Raw genomic sequence first — 11005 nt, 5'->3', positions numbered from 1 at the left:
TGAAGATCATCCAACAAGAGTTGCAGCAGTGCATTGGCAGGGAGCTGCCAGAGGTCTGGTTGGATTCGGAAGAAGACAAGGACAAGGGATATCATTGCTGACATCAGGGGGATCTTGGCTCCAAGCAGAGAATACCAGAAAGAGGTTTACTTGTGTTTCATCGACTGTGCTCAGGTATTCATCCCTGTGGGTTACAACAAACGATGGACAGCCTTGAAAAGGATGGGAGTGCCAGAATACGTGATTGTGCTCCTGTGGAGCTTGTACATGGATCAAGAGGTAGTTGTGGAAACAACAAGGGAAAAGGCATGGGTGAAAATCAGGAAAGGTGTGCCTGGGGGTTGTACGGTGTCACCGTACGTACTCGATCCGTATGCTGACCAAATAACGAGGCGCTGGATTATATGAAGAAGGCTTCGTCATCAGGATTGGAAGAAGGCTTATTAATGACTTGTGAAATGCAGATGACACGCCCGTGCCTGCTGAGAACGGGGAGGAACTTGAAGCACTTGCTGATGAAGATCAAGAAATATGGCTTTTGGTATGGATTACAATTTAAAGTAATGAAGACCAAAATTCTCACAACGGGACCAATAGGTATCATCATGGTAAATAAAGAAAAGATTGACATTGTCAAGGATTTCATCTTGCTTGGAGACACAATCAATGTTCATGGGAGCCGCAGTCAAGAGATTCAAAGACAAATTATTTTAGGTAAATCTGCTGCACAAGACCTCTCTCGTGTTGAAAGCAACAATGTTACTTTGAGGACTAAGACATGCCTGACCCAAATCATGATTATTTTCTGTCACCTCATATGCACGTAAAAGTCGAACAATGAATATGGAAAACGGGGCACGATCAGTGCACTGGAGCTGTGCGCTGGAGAACACTGAAAGCACATGGACTGCCAACATAACCAACAGGCCTGCACAGCTAAGACGTGCGTCCCTTCGCAGCAAAGCCGGTGAGACTTTGTCTCGTGCGCTTTGGACAACACGTTATTACCAAGAGGGCTCGGTGTCTGGAGAAGGACATCGTGCTCGGTAAAGCGGAGAGGCAGGGAAGAAGAAGAAGACCCGAGACAAGATGGATGGACACAGTGGGCGCGACAATGGGCTCAAACGTAAGATCAGTTGTGCGGATGGCATCGGGCCGGGCAGTGTTTCATTCTGTTGTGCAAACGGTCGCTATGAGTCTGAACCGACTTGACGCCTACCAACAGCAGCCATCTCCTAGATTTCCTATACAGAAAATCATACAAAACACAACAGAAAGCCCCCCCAAAAAATCCAGAATGGAAAAGAAAGCATATGCCGAAAGGGCACGCCACTGTGCCAGTCAGCCAGCTGTCTGCGGGTCATCAGCTTTACTCCACCCCCACCCCCCAAGGCCCCTCGGTGCACGGATCTTGGATGGGCTCCACTCCTACCTCTCCTTCCTTGTGATCATGAGGTTCTCCTTCCCTACTTCCAATGGACTCATGCTATGCCCAGAGAAATGGCACAGCTAACCAGTCCACACACTACAGGGTCACACGCCCTATTTGCATGCGCAGTGATTTGGTGAGAGTGGCAAAGACGATGGCTAGAAGAGCCATGCTAAGTAATTCAGCTGCTCTGGGTCTACACCCTAGATTTGCGGTACAGCTTCCAGGAGAATGCAGATACAGCACTTACACAAAGCTAAAACCAAGCTGATAGCTGTTGGTAGTAACAGCCATAGTACTTACTGTATTCTTTCCCAAATAGCGTCCCTATGTAAATAACATGCACACACAGCATGCCTAGGAAACAAGTCTGAGCAGGGTGGTTACAAGGTTTGCAGAAACATATAACACGCACATTTTTAGCATAAAAGCACAAGAATATGCACTATTATCAATCTAGGGCCTCCCCGTTGGTCTTTCTGACCCCTTCCCATGGAGGACCGGGCTGTCTAACCCTCTAGACTCCCAACTTGGAGCAAAGCAGAGGGGCAGGAAAACAAGCTTGTTTGGAGATGGGGAGAGGGGTGCGGTTGTGGGAGTTTTAAGTTCCAAATTAGTGACTGGCTTGCCAACATTACGGCCATGTAATCTTTGAGGCAACAGGGATGCTCCAAACTTTGTCTGAGTGCTCTCAGTGTGGGTCTGTGAATTAAATGGAAGAAGAAAAATGTGCACGTTCAAATGCTCCCAGTATTGAGGGTTTAAGTCGAATCGATTATTGTCTGGAGGAAAATTCACGCATAAATTAGACTAGGAAGAATTCATAATAGTTGCAGTTTTCATGTTAATTATTTCACGTTAAAAATTGTTGCTGCATAAATTAACACATTCTTTCATGGAGAACATATTTTAGAAAGATTTGTTACTTTAATAACTCTTTGTGTATTAGAAATCCCAGATGCCTGTACTAATTAAATATAATCAGATTTTGGATTCGAAAAGCGCAGTAGCCATTTAGCACAAACAAGCAGGCAGCCAGGTTGACAAACACAATCAGGAAGAAGCAGTAGTTCCCTGCATCTTCCCGATTTTGGATTTCACCGTTCAACACTGAATAACAATTCCTGCCCTTCCTTTGTATCAGAGAGAGTGGGGATTCTGTGACTCCAAATGCCAGCCCGCAGGCTGGAGAGCCCCCGCAGAATTCTTAATCAAGCCGTGTCGGAGGCCCCTGTAATCTGGTGGCAGATCAAGGCTGATTCCGCCAGGAGATGCCCTCCCTCCCTCCCTCCCTCCGCCCCTCGGGCGCACGTGTTTCTTGTTCCCTGTCAACAGCACCGTGGCCATTCCTGCGCAGTGAGCCATGACCTGAGCCGCTAATATCGGGGGAGGGGGAGCCCTTTTAAGGACTGATTTTAATCTCAGCCTCCCCGCGCTAGAAAAGCAACCCCATCAATCGGCGCAAAGCAGAGCCTCTCCCGCGCAGCCATTGTGTCCTGTGGGGAGCAGGGCACTCCTGCGCCCCAGCAGGGCGTGCGCGCCGCCATGAAATGACCACGCCACGCCCCCGGGCCATGTGCAGGGTTGATCCCCGCGAGGGGACGGAGGGGACGTCTGGCGCGAGGCCCCGAGGTCAGCCTGGCAGCTTCCCGGGGCAGAACATCCTGCCCTCCGCCCTGGGAGGGGCGCCGCGGGGAGATGGCGTTCCTGCTGAGCCGAGGCTGGTTGCAGTCCAGCCTCGCAGGGCCCGTGCCGTCCCCTCAGCCACCGGGCAGAAAGGCGCCTCATTGGTATTCTGTCCGTCCGTCCGTCCGCTGGCGGCTCTGCAGGGGCTGCTTTTGTCTCTGCGCCGCCGCCGCAGCCGCGGAACCGGAGGGCGCACATTCATGGGCGGGGCGGGGGGGATGGAGAGGGACGGTACCGATCGCCCGTGTCCCTCAAGGAAAGGATGTGTCCAAAGCCCACGATTAGAATGAAAGGGGACTTTAAATCACCCTCTCCGTGCCGGAGTCCCTTTCTTTTCCGATTAAAAACCCCTGCTGGGAAGGAGGCGCCTGGAATTTTTTTCCATGTTCTGCCACTTCCCCACGTGGTGACACTACCCAGGGGGAACCAGATGGGGCTGGTGACCGCCAGCCCGCCCCCTCGGAGTACCTTTCCTCCCTCGTTTTGTATTCGGCTTGGGTATCCCCCCTCCTTTGTGCTGCTCTGGGCAGGGCCGTTGGGCAGTTGTTTGTGAATGGTCAAAAACTAGTCCTTGGTCTGCGCATCCCGTGTTTCTTAGTCATCGCCCAGAAGGAAGCAGATGGCCGCACTCCGTGATTGTAAAGTGTGTAAATAGGAAGTGCAGACTGCCATTAAACATCAAAAATGTCACTTGGCTTCCTTATCTCTCTGCTTGGCTGGCGAAGGGAACGCCTGCAGTTTCATGTTTGGGATGATCAGAGAAAGGCGTCGCCTATGAAAACCGCCCCAAGTTTCCCAGCCTCTGTGTGATTGCGGCTGAGGGGCAAACACAGTGGTCTCCCAGACAAAGGCAGCAGCCACTGCCCAATTGACGTCCGGGGTACGGACTGCAGGGTGCGAAAGAAACCCAGGATAGTGGTGGTCTTCCTGTGGCCCCCCTGACTGATTCTTCCTAATTCCCAGCCAAGCCTGTGGAAGGCTGTTCCTACACAAACACTGCCACGCCCAGCACTGCCGAAGGTGGCCTGACATCAAGCTGCCCCAGACCCACCGGCCTCCTGGAAGTAGCTGGATCTTCAGACTAATTTCTGTGTTGGACTGAATGGCAGCCAGCAGTGTTCGCTGAGACCTGAGCCCTCCCACCACCCTGAGCAACAGCATGGAGATGGTCAGAGGGTTTGACACACAGCTTTCTTGCCTTTTGCTCCAGATAGAAAACACACAAATGCTGTATCTGTCTTATTGGATAGATATTTTTATACTGCTGATACTTACTGGACCAGAAGTTTTATACCAATACTGCCTCCTTTTTTGTTTCTTTCCTTTTTCTTTCTTTCTTTCTTTTTTTTTTTTTTTCTTTTTGTTTTTTTTTTTTTTTTTTTTTTTTTTTTTTGGTGCTTGGAATGTTAGAAGGCTCCTTGGAAGTATCCAGAGCCTTGTTAGTCTCCAAGCAAGGGTCCTCCTTTGGGTCCTCCTAAGACAAGCACTTCCGTGAGCCCACCATCACAGTTTGCACTTCAGAGAAAAGTTCTCTTGGTGGCTTTCAGATTTTCTTCCTAAGAGTCCTCTGTTGTTGGGTTGCCGCTGGCTCAAGTCAGTGCTGACTGTGTAGCACTGCCCTGCAGGGTTTCCTAAATTCCAGTCTTGACAGAAGCAGACCCTCAGGGCTTGTCCCATGGAGCCACCTCGTAGGTTCACTCTGCCAACCTGGTTAGCAGCCTAGCACTTCACTCTGTGTCACCGAGGCTCGTCTCTAAGAGTAAAGGGGCCAGATGCCCACTTGTTCACTTCATCCTCCACGTTTCATTCTCCCATTGCCATCCTGTTGGTGGTGGGTGAGTTCCTGGGGTGACTGGCCACGTATTTGTTGGTCAACATGGCGAGGGGGTGATGAGAAAAAGACAAGCAACCCAGAGCTTCCTCTGCTCACCTCTGACTTCTCCCTAGATATTTGGAACAAATGTCCCAGTCTGCTTTCTTCTTCGTGTAAGGGTCTAATGACCTCCCACTATCCATCTTCTGCCTGTTCTTGCTAGACTTCAGTACCACGGTTGAGGAGCACCAACTTAGTCCCCACCATATTCCCCAGTGACCAAGTTTGCTCCCTGCTGCCCACTACTTGTCTTGAGTTAAATTTTCAGTACCCGCTGCCGGTCTCCCATCTCTTCTCTGTCCGTTCCTCAGTTGGAGGCTCTCTTTAGAACTTCGCTCATCCCTCTCAGCCTGAATATTCTCGCCATGGATTCAACCCAAGTAGACCTTGAATCCGTGCCAAGTTAGTTAATCAACCCCTGTCTCAGCAGTAGTCTCTGCTCCCCACTAACCTTTTCCCCCAGCTCCTCTCTGCTACATCTTCCTGCCCGTCCTTAAGCATTTGAGACAGAATGCAATCTCAGTGCACTCTGCCATTGGCTTCTTGTGTATTGTTACTTAACAAATGTGGCGCTCATGTGTCGTGAACTCAAAGTGGAAATTTCACCAGCATGTGTCACCGGGAATAACTGGGAAATACCAACTTGTATTGCTTCAGAGACAGTTGGGGAAATTTGAAAGCCATCTCCTTGGCCCAGTGTGAAAATTCTCGGTTTTGCTTTGCCAAGTTTTATTGGGGTTGAAATCAATGTTTTGTTTAAATAGCCACAAAGCCCCAGGTTGGGCCAGCTTCGATACTGTCTTTTCCACAGGATATCCTGTCCTGTGTCTTGCCTGTCACCTCCCCCTCCGGGTAATTGGCTTCCTGTTATTTGCATAGTTCGTGATTTATTTCCTTTTGCTCCCCAGGGTAACTTTAAAGCAGAAATACTGCGCATGATTTAATACTGGGTGCAATAATTTGCAGGGTTTGTGGCTTCATAATTAATGCGAGCTCTTCGGTTTGAGAAAACCCGTGTCTATTGTTAAATCTAATGACTTGCCTCCTGGAAGATGGTGTTGAGCGGGGCTTCTCTTTTACACTCTTTTCATCTCCCATAGCCTCATCTCTCACCTGGGCCCTGTTTTTCAGCTAGCAGGGGCATTTTCTGAGACAGGGCTATGGAATTGACCAAGTCACCAAAAATCAAAGTCGTAACAGCCCAGCTCTCTTCCAGTTGCCAGGGATGCCAGCCAGGCCTCACCCAGGTCTGCCCTGGCCCCTCCCCTGAGTCCTACCCCACGGGACATGTCATTGTGATCCCCATTCGCTACCCATGGCCTTTTTCCTTTCTCTTCTGAGTCTTCTCCCTAAACCCATTGCTGCATTTTGCCCTTTGTCATGTTCACAGTTAAGCTCTGCTTCCCCAGCCGCCTGGGAACTCCTGGGGGTCGAGGTAGCCTGTGCTTTGTTGTCCCAGCAGTGCCCAGCACTGTGCCAGGAACTTAATGGACACTTGGCGACGGCTCCACAGTGACTTGGAGTCTGGAGAGCTTTGGCTAGCCAGATGGCATTTGTCAGTGCAGCTCCCCGCCTCATAAAATGAGTTTAACTTCAAGTTGATGACAAAGTCTAAGTGCAAATGAAGTAATGACCCCAAACTCACTGGCACCGAATCAACACCGACTCACTGTTACCCCCTGTCGGGTCTCTAAGACTACAAATCCTCACAGAGCCGACAGCCTCATTTTTCCCACTCAGCGAGGCTGGTGGTCCAGTGCTGAGCCCACAGTGCCACCCCGGCTCCTAAATAAAGGAATGGCCCGCAGTTATTCAGTTGTTACCCAGGGTCAGGCCCTGTACTGAACCCAATGATACATCTACGGTAATGCTCACCACAGCTTGCGGAAGTTATCATCAGCCCCAATTTGGAGATGTGGACACGGAGGTGGAGGGAGGGTTTAAATAGTCACCAGCATATCCAGAGTTCAACCCCTGCTCCACCTGACACTGAAGCTCATCCTCTAAAACACTGTGCTCTCCACCGCCCAGCTGTGTCTGCGTGGTCCCTGCTCCGTCAGCCCACAGCTGGACCCCTTCATACTGCTACTGTGCCTATGTCTGGACACTCAGCGCAGCCTATGTCTGGACACTCAGCGCAGGGGGACTTGGGAGCCAAGGTGTCTGCAGCCTTCAGTGAAGGACCCGAAGTGCCGCTCACTGCCAGCGTCTTAATACATGAGGGTGCATGAGCAAGGGACGGACCAGGCCCTGTCCGCCTGGTTTCTGTTGAAGCAGCCGTGTAAAGCAGCTTGCCTGGAGGCTGGGATGGGCCAGCCTGCCTTCATGAATTTAGCCAGTCCCCTTGTTTCCACTTAAAAACAGAGCACACAGTCCAGCGGTCCTCGAACATAGTACAGATGATGTTCTAGAAATCTAGGGTTGGGGGTTGTTAGTATATCACGGGATTATATTTTCAGGCTCTGCTTTGAATGTGGTTTGATTCTAAATCTGTGTCAGATAAGAGAGGCTGTGCCAAGGGTGCGTTTCTGTGAGCATCAGGGTGGTGGGTAGGTAGCGGCCTGGCGTGACCCCGCAGCCAGCCAGCATTGTGGAGTAGCTTCTGTGGAAGCAGCACGTTGGTCAGGCGAGTGGCCACTGTGGCATCAAGCGTGGTCCTCGGCCTCAGAGGGCCTTCCTTTTCTCCCGGGAGAGAGCGTTCACCAACAGCACATGTTTTCCATCAACCCACAACTGCTCTAAAAAAGAAGGTCGGTTAGAACGTATAAGCCAAGAAATGAAAACCACATGGTGAACTGTTGGAACGCCACGGAGAAGACGCAGAGACAGCGGCGCAAGACTCGGGTGCCTGGGCTGGGCAGCTGACTTCTTAGCTTCGAATCCCAGCCCCACCGTTGACACCCAGCCTTTGAGACAGTGACATTCTACCCCTCTGCTTGGGCTTCTAGGATGTGACAAGGCTTTGGAGCTCTGCCGAAGGCTTGCAACAGCTTCTTCCTCCAAAGTGGGGAGCCGAGCCCTTCTTCATTGACCGTTCTTAGTCTGGAAGCTCCGCGGAAACCTGTTCACTTTGGGTGACCCTGCTGGCATTTGAAATGCCAGTGGCATAGCTTCCAGCATCACAGCAACACACAGGCCACCACAGACAACACACTGACAGACAAGTGGTGAGACAGCATTGTACCTCCCTGTGTTCTGGTTTCTCCTGGGCACCCACCTGCGTGTAAAGCCCTTAGCGTGAGGACTGACACTTATCAAGAACACAGGTGTTAAGCGATGGTAGCTCCTGTGGTCAAGCGTGCCATGTTTGCGGATTGCACATGCGCTGGAAGTGCCACTGGTAAAACCTGTGAGAAGTGGAGTGAATAAAGATCCCCCGACGGAGGCAGGACTTGAGCCGCGACTTGGAGGCAGGACTTTGGCGAAGGAGATGGAAGGAGAAAAGGTCACACGTGGTGCAGAGGACAAGAAAGTGAATTAGACAAGCTTTAACTGTGTGTTTCAGGCAGCAAGAGCTATAGGTGAACCTCAGGAAGAAGATTTTGGCTTCCTATGCTAGGGTACCTACTCCTTGTGTGGCCTAGGAGGGTGGGACATTCTAAAGGTGAGGCTTACTGGGAAGAGCAAGCTAAAGGCAGGGTCCCCTTGCAGAAGTCACGAGGACCCTGTCAGGCTATGGCAGTGAGGATGACCAGGACAGGCCAGACTTGAGAGCCATGGCGGAGAGGGAGACAAGGGGCTGGGGTGGGCGATTCGAGCTGGCTTGAGGCGAGGAGGCCCACCTGGCTTTCTGATTTTTCACCCTGAAGCCTCATGGAATAAGGGGGTGATCCAACGGGAATGCATTTGTATCCTAGACTATTAAAGTGAGAAGGAACCTAGTCAGGCAGTCAGTCGTTCAGTGAAATTTTCCACCTAGTCTACAAATCTCCTTTATCACAAACTAGCTTAACCCAAGTCAGACGGTTCGGTGACAAATGGAAGCCTCCACTTGAAGTTGCCACATTGGAGGTCAAGGCAGCACATTCCAGAAACGTCCCAGGGACCTTGAATAAAAGACCAAGTCCAAATGTGGGTCCAGCCTCCCGGAGGCAGGCGGGGTTGTGAGGAGGGGGCTTGTCCTGAAGGGGAATGAAGCAGGCAAGAGTCTGAAACACGGAGGCTTTTGGAGAGGCTTGTAATTAATGAGTAAGGGAAGGAAATGGGCCTGCAGCAGAGACAAAAGAAATGCTCCAAAAGGAAGGGAGAATGTTGATGGAGAAGGGAACTCAGAAAAGGTCAGCTATTTCTCAGTGAACCGCTTCACAGAATGTTGGATCGTGCTCAGTTGTCCCCCTTTGTTCCTGAGATTACTGGTTTCGTTCACATGGGGAGGACTGTGTTGAAATAGCCCCCCGTGCTGCCAAAGCCACTGAAAAACAAGATCACAAAAATGACAAGAGAAGCAAAATTACAGTGATGAAGTAGCCACGCAAATGCTTTTATGGTTGGGGGTCACCACAGCATGAGGAACTGTATGAAAGGGTCGAGGCGTGAGGAAGGTTGCAAACCACTGCCCAGGGGAAGCATCTGATCTTCAGGAGAGTGATCAGGTGATGGGAGGCGGAAGTGACTGGTGCGGAGTCTAGTGGTAAGGCTTTCCACGAAGTCCCCTAGGTTTTCCACCACGTCTTGCTTGTGAACACTCCCAAGGCCTCTGGCCATTCTGTCTTTCTACCTGTGTGACCTCCTCGCCAGCTGCAGTGCCGCCTTCCTCACAGAACCAACTTTGAGACTCTCTCCACCTTAGACAGATTCCGTCAGAGCCCAAATGGGTCTGAAGGCATTCCATTTGGCACTTAGAACTCAGGGTCCTTGGGGTGATTTTGTTTCTCTCGTGTGTGAACAGATGCTCCTCCATCGTAGTTGCAATTGTGTTTGAAAACCTTAAAAGGGCATCCCCAGAGTCACAGACAGCGCACTGGTGGCCGAGGACAAGGTGGGGGCTCAGAGAAGAGGTTGCTGCTAATAAGCCCATAAGGAATCGTGGTTCACACGATCCGACCTGAACGGGAAGGCCGGAAGGGCTGCTCAAGTTGCCTAGTTATTTGTTCGTTCAAGTTTCTCCAGGTGCGTTCAAGTGTTAGAGATAAGGTAGTCTTTGAGAAAGACCAGGAAGATGTACTGCAAATTGTAAGAGCCCCAGCCACAAAGAAGAACAAGATGCGTGGCAGCACAGAATAGGGAAACCACCCCATCTCAGTGAGTCACCTTTGCTGTGAGGTGACGGCTCGTCAGTTCCGACTCATAGCGACCCTATGTTCAACTGACCAAAACCCCACCCAGGTCTGTGCCTGCCTCAACGTCCACTGCGGCAGCCATTGTGTCAGTCCATCTTGCTGAGACGCTTCCCTTTTTCTCCTGCTGCCCCTCTGCTGTACCGAGCATGACGTCCTTTTCCAGGCACTGGTCTCTCCTGATGACCTGTCCGAAGTCTCTGAGGTGCGGTCCTGCCAGCCTTGCTTCCCAGAGCATTCTGGTGTACTGCTTCCAAGTCAGATTCGTTCATGCTGCCTTGGCGGTCCATCACCTGTCCTGTCAGTGTGGAAAGCCTTGCCCGTTGCTCTGAAGCAGGAAGCTCTCTCACCAGTGTTCGCCCGCCGTGAACCGGTTCCAGAGGTGCTTCCGGACTAAGAGTAGACTACGGAGACGGACTAGGCTGCCCCTTCAGAGGACCTAGTGCCTGACAATCTGATGACTAGCAAGGGGACATTGTCAGTGAGGAGCATTTAGGTAAAGAATGGAGGAGGGGTTGGCTATGGGGTTGGAGCAGGTGGGAGAGGTTTAGCAAAGGGGGAACAGGGTGTCCGATGGCCTCAGAGCTCGGCATTGAAAAGCTGTCAGAGGAGGACAAGGTGGGTGCTGGGGGGGTGGGATTAAAAAAGGGTGGGAGAAGCAGGAACCAGATTGTACGTGTAGGTCCACTTGGAAGGCTCCTACAGGAGTCCAACCAAACCAAGTTCCGAAATCTAGTTGAC

Source organism: Echinops telfairi, unplaced genomic scaffold (genome assembly GCF_000313985.2).
Source record: "Echinops telfairi isolate 266 unplaced genomic scaffold, ASM31398v2 ScPeMD7_3533;HRSCAF=4204_0, whole genome shotgun sequence".
Classification (NCBI taxonomy): Eukaryota; Metazoa; Chordata; class Mammalia; order Afrosoricida; family Tenrecidae; genus Echinops; species Echinops telfairi.
This window is presented reverse-complemented; position numbering follows the sequence as displayed.